At 41.6% G+C, this 15,434-nt stretch overlaps 1 long non-coding RNA gene across 1 annotated transcript; it reads right to left on the minus strand.

The window, feature by feature from the left end:
* Nucleotides 1-8,518: 8,518 nt before the first annotated feature.
* Nucleotides 8,519-14,185, minus strand: LOC126930308 (uncharacterized). The gene is made up of 4 exons (XR_007717563.1): nucleotides 14,110-14,185; nucleotides 13,848-13,981; nucleotides 11,672-11,735; nucleotides 8,519-9,594 (listed from the first exon to the last, which is right to left on the minus strand). It is a non-coding gene; the product is annotated as an uncharacterized LOC126930308 (long non-coding RNA).
* Nucleotides 14,186-15,434: the final 1,249 nt, after the last annotated feature.

Genomic DNA, 15,434 nt, shown 5'->3' on the forward strand with positions numbered 1-15,434 from the left:
CCCATTAAAATAATTTGAATTTTTCTCCTTTAATGTATAAATGTAGCAAATTATAATAATACATTTTCTAATTTTTTTTTTTAAAGATATGGGGTCTCATTATATTGCCCAGGCTGGTCTTGAACTCCTGAAAGTGATCCACCTGCCTTGGCCTCCCAAAGTGCTGGGATTACAGGTATGAGCCACTGTGCTCAGCCTCTCCAATGTTCTAATATTATATTCTGGGATAAGCCCAAAGGGATCACAAATATTAACTTTAATGCATTACTAGATTTAATTTTCTATTATTTTGTTTAGAATTTTTACTTCTGCATTTATGAGAGATTGGTCTATAGTTTTCTTGGTCTGGTTTGGCATCAAAATTCTGCCAGCACCATAAAATAAGTTGTAGTCATTTCCTCCTTTTCTGTTATCTGGTATAGATCGTACAAGATTATGATTATCTTGTTCTTAGGTGTTTGGCAGAATTGCTTATAAACCCCCTTAGCCCTGGTATGTTTTGTTTTGTTTTTGTAGGTAGATTTTAAGCTACCAATTCAACTTTTTAAAAATAGCTATAGTTTTCTAATTAGATTTTCTATTTCTTCTTGAGTCAGTTTTGTAAGTTTTATTTTTCTAGGGAACTGGCCATTTCACTCAAGTTTTCAAATGTGGTTGCATGAAGTTTATAATCATCTCCTATTGTTTAAAAAATGTTACATATGTAGCGATTTTCTTTTTTTATTCCTGTCAGTTTTATTAGTCTTTTCAAAGAACCAGCTTTTTGTTTTCCTGATCCTTTCTATCATAACTTTGTTTTAATTTTATTAATTTCTGCTCTGTTAATACTTCCTTCCATTTACTTCCTTGTGTGTGTGCTATTGTTCCATTATCCAATGTCTTGAGATGGACATGTGGTTCCTTAATTTCCAGCGTTTCTTCTTTACTAAACAAACATTTTAAAGCTTTTGTAAATTTCTCTGCATAAGTTTTGGAATATATTTCATTATTTAGCTCTCTATATTATCTAACTTTTGTTATAATTTGTTCTTTTATTTAGGACTTAATCACAATTGATTTATTCCTAAAGTTATTTAGAAGTGTTTTAAAATGTCTGAGCACATGGTGTTATTAAAGTTTTTTTAAAAAACTGATCAGATAACATGATCTATATGATACTGACTTGTCTGGGCTGAGACGGTGGCATGATGTCATCAGATACCTGGATCCTTCTATCTTTCTGTTCTGTCATCCTAATTCATGGCTTCCATCACAGATCTTTTTTGTATTTCCCACTGTTTTCGGTAAAATGGTTTGCACATAGCAGCTGTAGGGGGCTGGGAGCTGGGTTGCGTTGGCTTGCAAAGGTGCGATCAGTGCTGTGGCTTGTCACACACATCCTACATCATGCTACATAAGAAGGATTTAACAGCCCAAGCTCAATAATCACGAGATTTATCATGAATCAGTCTCATCAGCTTTTCTCTTTCAGAATTCAGAATCTGAAGTTCAGAGTCCCATTTTGGATTTGCTCATCAGAGGTCTGCACTCTATCCCACACCCCAGCTCTGGACCTGGAGGGCTGGCTCCAACATTAGGCATTTGGAGAATATTTGTTAGATTAAATAATACATAAGTAGAAAAGAATGAATACTCCCTGCATGCTAATCCTGCTAGCCCCAAACTAGAAACGGATGGCAAATGTCACAAATAGTAATTCAATACTCTTTCTAAAGAGATTGGAACACAGTCTACAACAAGGCAGACTTATAATGCAAGCAGAAGCATCATGTACTGCACAATCTTGGGGAGAACAATTTAAGGAAAATTAATGTCTAAACAATAACATTCTGAAAGCCTCTCAAACATATATATTCACAAATCTCCTGGCTGACCTGTCACAAAGGGTCACTGTTGTTCACAGCACAAGCAGCGTCTGTCTACTCAGGACAGCAGCCATTCAATCCTAGATATTGTGCACAGAGCAAATCTAGGTATATGAGCCAAAGGCATGTGTATATTGGGAAGCAGGAAACCCGAAGTTTAGGGTAAATGATTTCTATCATGTTCTGTAGGCCATGCTTGACCGTCCTGTAACTGCACCCTTCCACCTTGCTTTGGCCAAGTCAACATAGCTTGGGTGTGGTTGCTCATAAATATTCCCAAAGAGCAATGACGATTCTTTTGGATTCCTGAACACACCATCTCTGTTGTGGGAGAACTCTGGGGTGTGTTTCCAGCTCTCTCAATGAAGTTTTAATCAAAGCACTGTTTCCTTCCTGTTGTTGCTTTTGGAATGGCCTTATTCTCTGAGTCCTAGCTTTGACAACAGCAACTGCGCTGAACTTTTCCACAGCAGCTCTTGGATTTCTGCCCCACCCCCTCCCATCTGCACGCCCCCATTTCCTCTCTTCTCTGTTTTGGCTCTGCGTCGCTCTTCTGAGTAAAGTGGCTGAAGAGTAATGAACCCAAAATACCTAAGTAACAAATGAGTCACCACACTTCCACAGCAGAGCTCTGAGGATCAGCGGGTGTGTTGGGGGGTAAATAGCAGAGGAGGTGGCTGCCCAGAGAGAGGGAGAGAGAGAAAAAATAGAAACAAAACGAGCAAGTTGGCAGAGGTGGCTGAGAGCAGCTGAGTGGGCGGAGGGGGCGGGGAGCTGGGTTGTGTTGGCTTGCAAAGGTGAGATCAGTGCTGTGGCTTGTCACACCCTGGCTGACTCAAGTTAAACCCAGGCCCCTCGGGAACTGCTAACACTGGGCTGTCTAGTAAAAATCAGCTAGACAAGTCGCCTAACTGCTGTACTCTTGTGTTTACAAGTTCTGAGTTGTAGGGCTTGGAATTCTTTGTTCAAGTTGCTGCAAAGCTGCTAATCAGGAACCTGCAATGATACTGCTCTAAGGCCATTCCCTTTCTGGTTATATGGTATCTGGGTGACAAGAGTCAGGGCAGATTTTAAATTTCTTCTTTGTACTTTTTTGTTTGTTGGGAATGTTTAGAATGCATCCTTTTTTCAAAATCTGATCTTGAAATGTAGTGGTGGAGCTGGATCGCCACCTCAAAGCTAAGGCTCCAGGCAGCATTGATCCTGACCATGCCGAGCACCCTAAGAGGATGAGGCTCTGCTGAGAGATCCTGGGATGCTGCCCCATAAGGCCAGCTTTGCTTAGAAGCCACTGGGAATTTGTCCTGGTAGCTTAAGATATGACTCCTACTTTTTTTTTTTTTAACCTTTCTAAGTAAAAAAGGAGTGGAATAGGCTGAGCCCTTGGAACAAGACAAATGGTCTGATTTCATGAGGCTCTGCCTGGCCAGCCCACAGTGGACTTTTAATCTGTCACGAAAAGACCAGAAGGAAAATCCATGTGTGCAAAGAACAAGGCCTAAGATGCGTTCAGGACTGTTTATGTGAAATGACCTCCAGGAGAATCTTTTGAAAAAAGAATTGTAAAATGTCTCCTGAGGCAGGTGGTCTCAGATCACGAGGGTGACAGGATTTGATCATAAGATGTCTGGTTTTCTCTTAGGTCAAAACCAGGAAGTTCAGGGACTAGCTTACAAACAGAGGAAAACAAAATAAGAAGATTTTGATTTTTAAGCCTCCAGCAACGTTTCGCTTCACTTGACCCTGCAGTGGGGGCTGGTGTCAGCCTTTGGTTTTTATCTTCTGCAGTTCTCCCACCCCTATCCCGCATAAGTATAAAAACAGATGCCACGACTTGGAAAGAGCAAAAATTTGATCTTGAGAAGAAGTGGGAAAATGTAAAACTAACACAGCTTTGGCAGCTAGAAACAACTATAGCCCCTGCAAAGAAAGATTCACACCCTAGGCAACACAGTGAGACCCCATCTCTACAAAAAATAAAAAATAAAAGAATTAGCCGGGTGTGATGGTGTGAGCCTGTAGTCCCAACTACTTGGGAGGCTGAGGCAGGAGAATCGCTTGAGCTCAGGAGGCCAAAGCTGCAGTGAGCCGTGGTCATGCCACTGTGCTCCAGCCTGGGCAAGAGAGATAGACGAAAAACAGAAGGAAGGACTGAAGAAAGAAAGGAAGGGAGGGAGGGAGGGAGGGAGGTGGGAAGGAAGGAAGGAAGGAAGGAAGGAAGGAAGGAAGGAAGGAAGGAAGGAAGGAAGGAAGGAGAGAGAAAAGAAAAAGAAAAAAAAAAAGACCGAGACCCAAGACTTGATAAACATGAACTTTCTGAACCCATGAACTTTCTTAAGTGCTGCCTCTGCTCATTTTGACTTCTGCTCAACTGAGCCCACTGGTGAATAAATGAAACTCTTCTTTGGAAATGATTCATGAAAATCATCACAGGGAAGCATATTCTTGGCCTCTGAAGTCTTCATTTCAAAATGAAGTTTATAGTTTAAGACTATAAACAATACATGGTTGTCATAAAAATAAAAGTAGAAACAAAAAATATTAGCCATAGTTCCAACCCTCAAATGTTAACACTTCAGTGTGTTTCCTTCAAGTTCTCTTATAGGCATATAGACTTATTCTTGTAACACAGTTGCACTCATTCTGTATATAAGGAATTGTGTATGCTGCTTTTTGCTAAATATATATTACTATTATCATATAGACAATTATGCCACCATCATTATTAATAGTTGCCTAATAACCAATACAGTTAATCAGCCCATCTTCCCCCACTATGTTTTGAACATTAAATTTGTATTCAGCTTTTTAAACTATAAGTCTTGATTTAATTAATGTACAAAATTTAGAGCTTTTTGAATCAGCCCCACTACTTAGCCATGTGTCAAATCTTACCAATATCTGGACCAGCAACCTGAAGGCTGCAGGAGGAACCTGTAGGACAGTCAGAGGCAGGAAATAGTACAGATTCCTTGGGCTATAGGAGTTTCTGGTACAGGGGTCTTGAAGGACAAAGAAATTGCCTGAGGTAAGGTCACCAGCCCTCTAGTTGTGTATTCCCTGTCTAATGTCACCCACAAGCTTCATCTCCAGCTCAACATCTTCAAGTATCCTAGAGAAAAGAGAGCACATTTTCAATGAGTGAAAAAAACAATAAAACAAAGGACAGGGATAACACATGGCAAAGCTGAGGATCTTTTTTGTTTTAACATAAAGTGACATATTGTCTCTTATTCTCATTTCTTGTTGGAGCATTCTGACATCTTTATTTTGGGCTTCCCTAGTTAGGTTACCTGCTGGAGAGGTGTGTTTAGAGCTGCAGTTAGGGCAGCAAAAGCAGAGAGAGTTGGCACCTGTCAGGATGGGCAGAGTTGGCTATGGATATAGTCTATCATTTGCCAAATAGCCCAAAGTTGTATGAATATCATTAAGTATTTCATGTAAATGCTGTTTTTTTTTTTTCCAAGGGCAAGTCCTGTTTCATAGAAAATAAGTTCCTGAGCATAGTAAAGGAGCATGTGCTCCATACTAAGCACTTCTAAGTGATTATTTCATTTAAGAATCTCAACAATTCAGAGTTAAGTGCTCTCTTCTCCAGTTTGCACATAGGACAATTAAACAGCAGAAAAGTAAAATAACTTGCCAAGGGGACTTGCTAATAAATGTTTGAGCCAACATTAGAACATAGGGCTGACTTCAAAGTTTGTGATCTTTGCCCTACATTATGCTGCCTCCCTTGTTAAACCTAATAGATAAACATACTTGCAATTTAAAAAAAGAGTTAACGTTTATTGATTAAAGGCAGGGCTTTCTCTGAGATCCAGGAGTCACCATTATGGGTAGGCAGGATCATTTACATGTTACAAAACATTATTTTGAGGCGCCCTTTAGAAAAAAAGGAAAAATGACTGCCAGGTCAACTATGGATGAGGAACCCTTCCCTGGAGTTCTGAAAGGCCATACAGAGGCTCTGACAACAAGGAGGCCACAGGACAGCTTCAACCTCCTAGTTTGTCCTAGGCCAATCCTTGGGACATGGTGTGGTTGATGGAAATGGAAACAATTGCTTCTTGGTGCATTTTTTAAAGGAATGGTTAAATTATAACATAAGAGTCTGTTTTCCCACTAGACTTGAGTTTTATAATATCAGGGACCACGTCTGTCTTCTTCATCGCCATAGTCCCATTCCTTGTACGGTGTTTGGTCCATAGCAGATGATCTTAGTCCATTTGAGTTGCTATAACAGAATGCCATAGAGTGAGTAGCTTATGAACATCAGAAATTTATTACTCACAGTTCTGCAGACTGGGAAGTCCCAAATCTGCAGTGCTGAGAGAGGTGGTGGCTGGTAAGGGCCCGCTTCCTGGTTCATAGATGGCAGTCTTCTCACTGTGTACTCACATGGTAGAAGGGGTGAGGAAGCTCACTGGAGTCCTTTTTAAAATAGCACTAATTCTGCTCCTCTACCCTTATAACCTAATCACCTTCCAAAGGCCTCACCTTTAAATATCATCACATTCAGGATTAGCTTTCAACGTATTCATTTGGGGTTAGGAGGTCATAAACATTCAGTCTATAGCATAGATGCTTAACAAAGTTTGTTGAATGAATAAATAAATGAAAATATTATCTGGGCCAAAGGTGTAGGCTGGAGTTATGGACGGCTCACGGTCAATGCCCTGCATATAAATGTATTCTTCAAGATGTGTAGTCTGAATTGAGGTGGCCTAAATCAAGATATGTCAGGAGTATGTGTTGTCAGTTTCCATTTTTTAATATCCATAATAAACCCTTGTTCATAAGCATGAAGCTATCTGAAATGAGGAGTGAAGAGTTTCCTTGTTTCCCCTGTCATTACAGCATGGAGAGAAGAAAAACTTTATTTTTCTTACTTCTCCTTGATTCCTCAATCAAACTGGATTTATGATAGGCTTAGGAAGACAATCCCTACTATACAGAGTGTTTATAGGATCCTGCTTTTTTCCCAATGGGAGAATTGGGGCTGAAAGTGTGCATTAAGCCCAGTCTTTAAGCAATTAATATTGTGCCCAAGAAATAAAAAGCATGAACATTACAAGTGGATTTTGTCATAATCCTACATATCCCAAATGTGTATACTCCAGGAAAGTCCAGATCCCCAGCAGAAGCCCATCTGCTATATTTCTAGTGTGATACTCCTCTGTTTATATTTGCTCATTTCTCTTACAGAGTGCCAGGAAAGAAAAAGCGATATTTAAAAAAATCATCTGCTAGTATTTATGCAAACACATTTCTCTCCAAGTGTGGGTTGAGCAATATGAGTAAAGCAGACATAAATGCCTCCGACAGACCACAGAGCAATTTTCATAAAGAAAGGGGGGAAATATACACCTAGAACAGTTGAAGTTGGTGGTGGAGGGGTGGGAACTGTGCTCTGACCAGCAACACTCAACAGGGGAGACATTCTAGGTCTCATGCCTCAGACTTGGAGGCTCGTTTGAACCGTGAATGATGCTATTGAGTTTCTACTATGTGCTAGCCGGTTTGGAGATTATAAAAGCTTAAGACTCCTGGTTGAGAACACAATAGTAAATAATCATAAGACAGCATATTACCGACACAGGAAAAAGGGGAAGAAACACTGTGAACCTCAGTTAGGTGCCACTTTTTGCTAAGTGTTTCACATATATTATTTCATTTAATTCTCACAACTATCCTATGATGTAATTATCCTCCTTTTTCAGACAAGGCTCACAGTGGCCATAGAACTTGCTCAAGATTATGTAACTTAGGCTATTTTGAAAATCCCTGTTCTTTCTGCTATACCATACATAAGATGTTTCCCAGCTTTGTAATCGAATGCTATATATGTTTGGAATCTAAATAGCTAACATTTGTTGAGTGCTTACTATGAGACAGGCAAAAGTCTTTTTTATATATGTTAACAGATTTAAACTTTGTAAAAACCCTAGGAGGTAGATACTGTTATTATGCCATTTTAGGATGAAGAAACTGAGTTTACAAATAAGTAAAGTTGTCCACATCACAAGGAAATACCAGAGTCCAGTCTGGATCCAGATTCCGTATATTTAAGCATTACACTACCCTGCCTCCCCTTTGAGGAGCACTTTTTTTTTGTCCCACAGACTTCAAAACTGTTGAGGAGCACTTTTAAGCACCTTCTATTACATACCCCAGATCAACCATCCCAAGCCTACATTGAGCAATGTTCAGCAAACCACAGTATGAAAGTGGAAAAATTCAAACTGTGTTTCTCCTCTGCTTTCACACCACAACAATCATCACAGAAGACTTCTGTGACGAACAGAAGTCTGTGTGACCACAGAAGTCGTCTGTGACCAAATGCGTGGGGTTTTCTCCTCACACATCAAGCAAGCTAGCAGTTCTGCAGTGGATACCAGCTGGGCTCCCTCTAATTCTGTTCCAACACTATCTACCTGGCGATAGCAGCAGAAACCACAGGTTGAGGGAGGGCTCAGTCTCACAAAGCTGCCCCTACTTCCTACCAGTCGCAAGTCTGGGCCTCAGAACTTCCGACCAACTGACTGCAAGTTGGGATTCCTACGATCCTGTCTTTGGGGTCCATTGATTTGCTAGAGTGGCTCAAGGAACTCAGAGAAACGCTTACATTTAACTGGTATATCATAAAGGATATTACCAAGCATACAGATGATGAGATGCATAGGGCAAAAAAGGGGCACAGAGCTTTCATGCCCTCTGGACATGCCACTGTCTAGGAGCCTCCAGATGTTCAGCTATCCAGAGGCTCTCTGAACCCTATTCTTTTGTGTTTTTATGGAGGCTTAATTACATAGGCATGATTCATTCTTTTTTACTTATTTTATTATTTTTACTTTTTTTGAGACGGAGTATCGTTCTGTTGCCCAGGTTGGAGTGCAGTGGTGCGATCTCCGCTCACTGTAACCTCTGCCTCCCAGGTTCAAGTGATTCTCCTGCCTCAGCCTCCTGAGTAGCTGGGACTACAGGCGTGTGCCACCACACCCGGCTAATTTTTTGTATTTTTAGTAGAGACAGGGTTTCACCGTTTTAGCCATGATGGTCTTCATCTCCTGACCTCGTGATCCGCCTGCCTTGGCCTCCCAAAGTGCTGGAATTACAGGCGTGAGCCACCGTACCCGGCCACATGATTAATTAAAACACTGGCCACTGGTGATCAACTTGAGCTTTGGCCCCTCTCTCCTCCCCAGAGGTTGGGGGTGGGCTGAAAGTCCCAACCCTCTAATAATGACTTGGTCTTTCCAGTGACCAGCCCCCATCCTGAAGCTTCCTAGGGGCTGTGAGCCACTAGCCACTTCATTAACACATAAAAAGATAGCACTCTGGAAATTCTAAGAGTTTTAGGAGTTGTATGTCAGGAAGAGGGGTTGAAGACTGATATGGTTTGGATGTTTGTGCCCTCCAAGTCTCATGCTGAAATATAATCCCCAGTGTTGGAGGTGGGGTCTGGTGGGAGGTGACTGGATCATGGGGGCGGATCCCTCATGAATGACTTAGCATCATTCCCTTGGTGATTAGTGAACTCTCACTCAGTTAGTTCTGTCTCGTGAGATAAGGCTTATTTTTTTTAAGTGTGTTGCACTGTCCCCTTCTCTCTTGCTCCCTTTCTTGCTATGTGATGCACTGGCTTCCTCTTCTCCTTCCATCACGATTGTAAGTTTCCTGAGGCCCTCATCAGAAGTAGATGCTGACACCACGCTTTGTGTGTAGCCTGCAGAACCATGAGCCAAAATAAAACATCTTTTTAAAATAAGTTACTCAGCCTCAGGTGTTTACAGCAACACAAGAACAAACTAAAACAAAGACCAAATATGTATTTCACAGTGTCACACACAGTATTGCCATTCCTCTCTAAACCCCGCTTTTTGCAGCTCACATTGCAGAGGCCCTGCCTGGCCTAATGCCTTGGCAGGTCAGGACTGTTAATCACAACAGCTTGAAAAACAAACTAGATATTCTACAGTCTCTAGAAGTTCACGAACCAAGTCTCTGATTTTAGAGTTTCCCTTAAGCGTAAATGGATATTCCTCTGCCTGTGATAGAGGCTAGCAAGCCTCCTCTTGCAGCCAGTGCTATGAGAGGTAGGGAGTGGCCACATGCCAGGCAGCAAGCTGTCTTCTCCTAGCCTCCTCTCCAGTATTCTGCCTGAAGAATGAAATCGATTAAAGAACATCAAGAACAAGAGAGCTCTTTCCCCATTCCCTTTGAAATTCCTTGTTAGGACACTGCTTTGTAGATGGCCCTGCACCACCATGTTTAAGAGGGCAGAGCAGTACGGGGAGGGCACCAGGGGACCTGGTCTGAGAACCACTGGTGCCATTTACAGAAAAGAAACCAGAAGAAGCAAGGAATCTGAAACACTCTTTTATCCCAAAGTCAAAAAGTTAAGCCTAAAGAAACTGCTTACATAATTGCATCAGACTAGTTTTAAAATCTATTGAGCTAAAACTATGTTTTTCTCTCTTGCTACCCAGCAGGTGAGGACTCATAAGGGAGATGAGGGTGATTAAGAGAAAAAAGAAACTCTACGTTCTTTACGCATGTGAGTGGAGTGAGTAATTTTGCAACCCTGTTTACACATGAAGCGTAGGCAGATGTGAGTTTCAGCAGTCAAAATCAGAAGCTGAGGTTGCTGCATCTGGCTTACTCCCCTCTCCACAACAGCAGAGGGTGGGATTTCCAAGACCTTTCTTGAGGGCCTGGTCTCTCCTCAGTGAGGTCCACATACTTATATTTAGACTACGTAAGAACGCGTTCATTAACCTCGATGACAATGTTCAGTGTGGGTAAACCACCTGCTTCTCTTTGTGAGGCCTGTGATCACAGTGGGATCTTTTGTATCTAAGAAGTTGAATTTCAACCACTCTCTGATTTCAATCACACCTGTTGTCCTGGGTGTCCAGGACAATGGCCATATCAGAGAGAGGTAACCCACTGCTGAGAAAGGAGATCCTTGTCTATGATCACCCCTCACTCCTAACACAAAAGGAAGATGCCGAAGACCAGCTGAGGAGAAGGAAAGGGAGGAATAAAGCTATGTAATGACTAAGGAGGACTAAGAGATTGTACTGAATAGACTTATCTAGCAGGTTAACATGAATGTGGGTAAAGGGATTTGGTGCTTTCTGTGACAGAAGATTGCTATTATTCTAGAAATGGAAAATGAGAAAAATATCTCCTTCTCCAAGTAAAGAAACAAACACCCAGGAAAAAACTCACCCTTCCTATCTATGTACAATCTTCCCTGATGACAGGTAGCAGAAAGTATAGTTGAGAGGTGCCCAGGTTTGAAAGTTCAAATCCCAGTTCTGCCATTTCTCTCCTGTGTAACCTTGGACAAGTTTCTTAACCTTTTTGTGCCTTTCATTTGTAAAAAAGAGAAAATAATAATACCTTCCTCATAGGATTGTTGGAGGGTTAAATGACACATATAAAGCCTAAAGAACAGCTCCTGGCACATAATAAGCCCTCAATAAATGTGGCTATTATTATTTTTGTTACAAGGGTAAGAGTAACATGATTTCAAAGGTCCATCTAGTTTAAGGCATGTGTAAATTTATTGAGAAGTGATTCAGGGTAAACTTTAACCGAATTTTCAACAAACAAGCCATAGGGTTTCTTCCTCCACAGTCCATGACCTGCATCCCCAACCATGGAAAGAAATGTGTTCATTCAGTGAATGAGATCCTTTGGCCAAACAGCGTTTGTAAACAACCACTTGGCATCCTGACCCTTTCTGTCACTGAGGGTGTTCTAACAACTATGTTGGGTAATGAGACAGTACCCACCTGCGGTCCTTTTCTTCTTGTAGGTTATGTTCAGGATCAAGTCGGGCTTCATTTGAAATGGGCACTTCAGCAGGATAACAGGAAAGAGAGGATTTTGGAGTCAGGAAGCTCTGGCTCTTAAATTTTGGTCTCATGTTTTCCTAATTGCAAGAGCTGAATAGAGTTATCTTTAAAAATGGGGATAATAATATCTACATAGTAGGGGTTTTTAATGGAGGATTAAATTCAACTATTTATGTATAGTGCCCAATATAGAGTTGGCACTCATTAAATGTCAGTTTCTCTTCCTCTTTCCCCTTTTCCTGCTGAGACACAGAGTTAGACTACTCTGTGGGGTGGGACATTCATCAGGTGGTGTGTTGGTTTATTTTTCTCCCACTTTTCTGAGGCAAGAGATCATGCAGAATATAGGAGGAAGCAAACATCTACTGCTCTAACCTTTTCTACTTAGTGAACATTGTTCATCCTTCTCTTCTGCCACTTAAAAAAACAATAAGTCCAGCTGACACAGAATTATTTAGATACTCTAAGGCCATTTTTATCAACCTAGAAATAAGTGTCCTGTTTATTTTCATTAAAGGTGGATACAAATAAAACCTCAGGAAAATCTACCCCAGTATCTACATGTTATGCCCCTTTCCAAAGTTGAAGGGATATACCTAACACCCAAGGGGGCAGGGCAAGTGAAGTGTGTAGTCAGGTGTGGCCATGGCACTGTGATGCATCATTATCAAGGGAGGACATAGTATACGTCCTGCTAGCTCTTTCCAATCCAATCGGCTCTCCTTACAGTAATCACAATCACAGAGCCTTTCTTCCCCTCTTAGATTTCCATTCAAGCACCCAACCATCAAACTCACTGAGGCCTCACCCTACTTCCCCACCCATCCCATTTTCTTCAACTGCCAGAGGGCTTTCCTGAGATGAAGCAGAGGCTGAAGACCTGGGGCCCTTGGACGAGAGACTTAGCTACTGACACATACAAGTGCTGACACTGGAAAGTACCAGTGCTGAATCAAAAAGCCACTTCCCAGAGATGACATGAATGTTCAAGGTTTGGTTCCTGGAACACCACCGATTTGGTCCTGAACCTTGAAGCCAACATCTTACCTCTGTTCTTCCATGCCTCAGTTGCCCAGTATGTGGGAAGGGTAATGACAACAAAGGAAAATTGCCACCTATCGCCCAACCCATCATCACTATAATTTGAATGACTTGGCCAACTTTAGAATGTTGTGGAAATTAGTGTTTACTGGGGACTCTCAGATGAAAGGTACCAAGTTTGGCAGAGCTGAGGCCACTGGTAGGATGTTCTGGGATGCACTGAAGATTCAGCAGAATGTTCTTTAGCTTGTAAATTGAACTTTCATTTTTGTCAAAGTAGAAAATTTTAGGTAACAAATATTTCATTTTTTCCTTTGTAAAATGTTTTCTTCTCTCCCTTCCCAAGTTTGGGGCATGAACAGTTGTGTTGGAATACAAAACCCACTCCTCCCAGTAAAATGTTCACAACGGCAGTTTAAAAAATGATGAACGTCTTTTAGATTATTTTTCATACCATGCCAACTAAGGGGGTACTATCTAGCTTTTTAAAAAACTTCCTTCTCTTTTTAACAAAACAAATAAAATTTGCAAGATTGCAACTCTATGAGATCCTGCCCAACTTTGACCCTGAAAGCTGTCTTTGGCTCCAGCTACATTTTCAGATGAGCTTCATTTCAGACTCATTTTAGAAATGTAGACATTTTGCTCCTGGGCCACTTTTTCTTTGCCTCTCTGCTTAGACTTCAAGAGTACAGATGGAAGAGTTTGCAAAGATCATTTGCAATGTGCCATCCCAAACCTCTGATGTAAGAGATGCAAAGCAGGCTCCAGTGGGCCTTAGTGTCTCTGATGAGAGGAGCAACGTGAATGGGGAGGAAGTGGGTAAGTGAGAAGAGGCCCTGTGGCTGCGGTGGTGACTCTACCAGCAAAGTCAGCACCTACAGACTGATGAAGGCAGCAAATGAGCTTGTGTAGTGCTCCACAGTGAAGCTGCCCTATCTGTCAGCATCAGGAGGGCTGACGAGCCAAGTTTCTGCACACTGTGCACTGCTAAATGCTGTCAGTGACACAGGCATGCTTTAAAGTCAGGCGACTGTTTCTTGCAGGACTAAAGCCTCTGCTTCACTTTCACCTGCTTAATGCCTCCCCTCACTGCCACGCTTTGATCCAAATTCTTCTTGTGAGTGGAGTCCCCATTACATTCTGTGTTTTTTTCTACTTTAACTTAATTCCCAGTGGCAGGATGTCCACAGTTCAGCTTATGCCCTTAAACTATAAAAACAAAACAAAAAAGTCATCATCATCCTCAAAATAATTTTTAAAAACAGTTCCCCACCTCTGACAATTTTGGCTTGGATTTGTTTACAATGCTACAGCTTCTACCCCCTTCTTACTTTGTATTTTCATTTATCTTCTTTGGTGCCCTTTTCTTTGTTCTTCCTTTTAGACCAATCTATTGATAGCCACCCTGCAAAATGGCTGGGAGGTGAATCTCCTTTCTCATAAATTCATCCTCAAAATAATTGCATGATTAAAACAGTTGTGGGCCCTCCATCAAGAGTAATCAGCAATGTGCTTTGAAGCCTGGGGTCTGTTGACTCTCTGATGGCACCTGGGACCAAGTTTATCTCCATTTATACATTTCAGCCACCACTCTGCCTCACTGGGTTCCCTGCTGTTAGATTGTTTTGAGGTCATTTGGGAGAGGAAGATCTACTGCCAGAGCTTCTAGTTAGTAGTGATAACTCCCCATTGGACTCAGACGGGACACCGACATGGTTTCTTGCCAGGCAGCAGTTAGTGACTACAGGACTGAAGCGGTTTCCAAGATTCAGAATTTGCCTAGTAGTTGTAAGAGGCAACAGCCAATAGAGGAAGAGGAGACCCAAACCCAGCCTATCCTGTGGAGTGTAGGGCGTGACTGGTATTCTAAGGATGGTAGTTGTCACATTTTTGTGGCTTGTGAATCACTTTGGCAGGATAAAATTTTCCAAGAGCCAATTTACCTGACCGATTGCCACTTGCCAATGCAAAACCAAATAAACGTACATGTGTTTATTGGGAAGAAAACTAAAGCTTTTGGAGAGTACAGGGACAATGTCTTTGGATCCCCAGGGCCTAATGGTCTCAAAAAATATTTACTGAGGTCATCTGATTCTTCTGAGAGGTAAAGCATACATAATTTTCCAATCATTTTGGTCTTTGTACTATATTCAGAGAGTCGATCTCTGTGTTAAGTACAACCAGGTGATGGACTATGGGCGGATTGAATTTTTCATTTTTATCAAGCATGGTATGGAAGAAGCAGCAGTAGCCTGAGCTTCTCAACTGCTTGGAATTCATGGATTAATTTACTGATGATTTGTTAAAGATGTTTCTCTCTTGGTAGGTGAAGAAAGGAGGAACTAAAGTGGTCACCCAAAAGGCCAGAAATCCAAATACTGTTACAGGCCAAAGTCTTGGCCTCGGAACAAAGAAAATTAGGCAATAGGATTGGGCTGTGCCTTTCTGAAGTCATGTCAGCAGTCTCCTGGGCCGCAGCTTTGGCTTGCTCAGATGCAATTTGTTCAGGCAGTGCAGCTGGGGGCAGCAGGCTTCAGCTACAAAAGTGTTGGCTGGTAAGAGGAAATCAAAATAATCCCCATTTAGTTCCCATTATCTTAAAAATTAGAAACTCTAATGAGAGGCTTCCAGAGCAAGCTGAGCAGCAGGAGGGCAC

The sequence above is a fragment of the Macaca thibetana genome, chromosome 1, assembly GCF_024542745.1.
Source record: "Macaca thibetana thibetana isolate TM-01 chromosome 1, ASM2454274v1, whole genome shotgun sequence".
NCBI lineage: Eukaryota > Metazoa > Chordata > Mammalia > Primates > Cercopithecidae > Macaca > Macaca thibetana.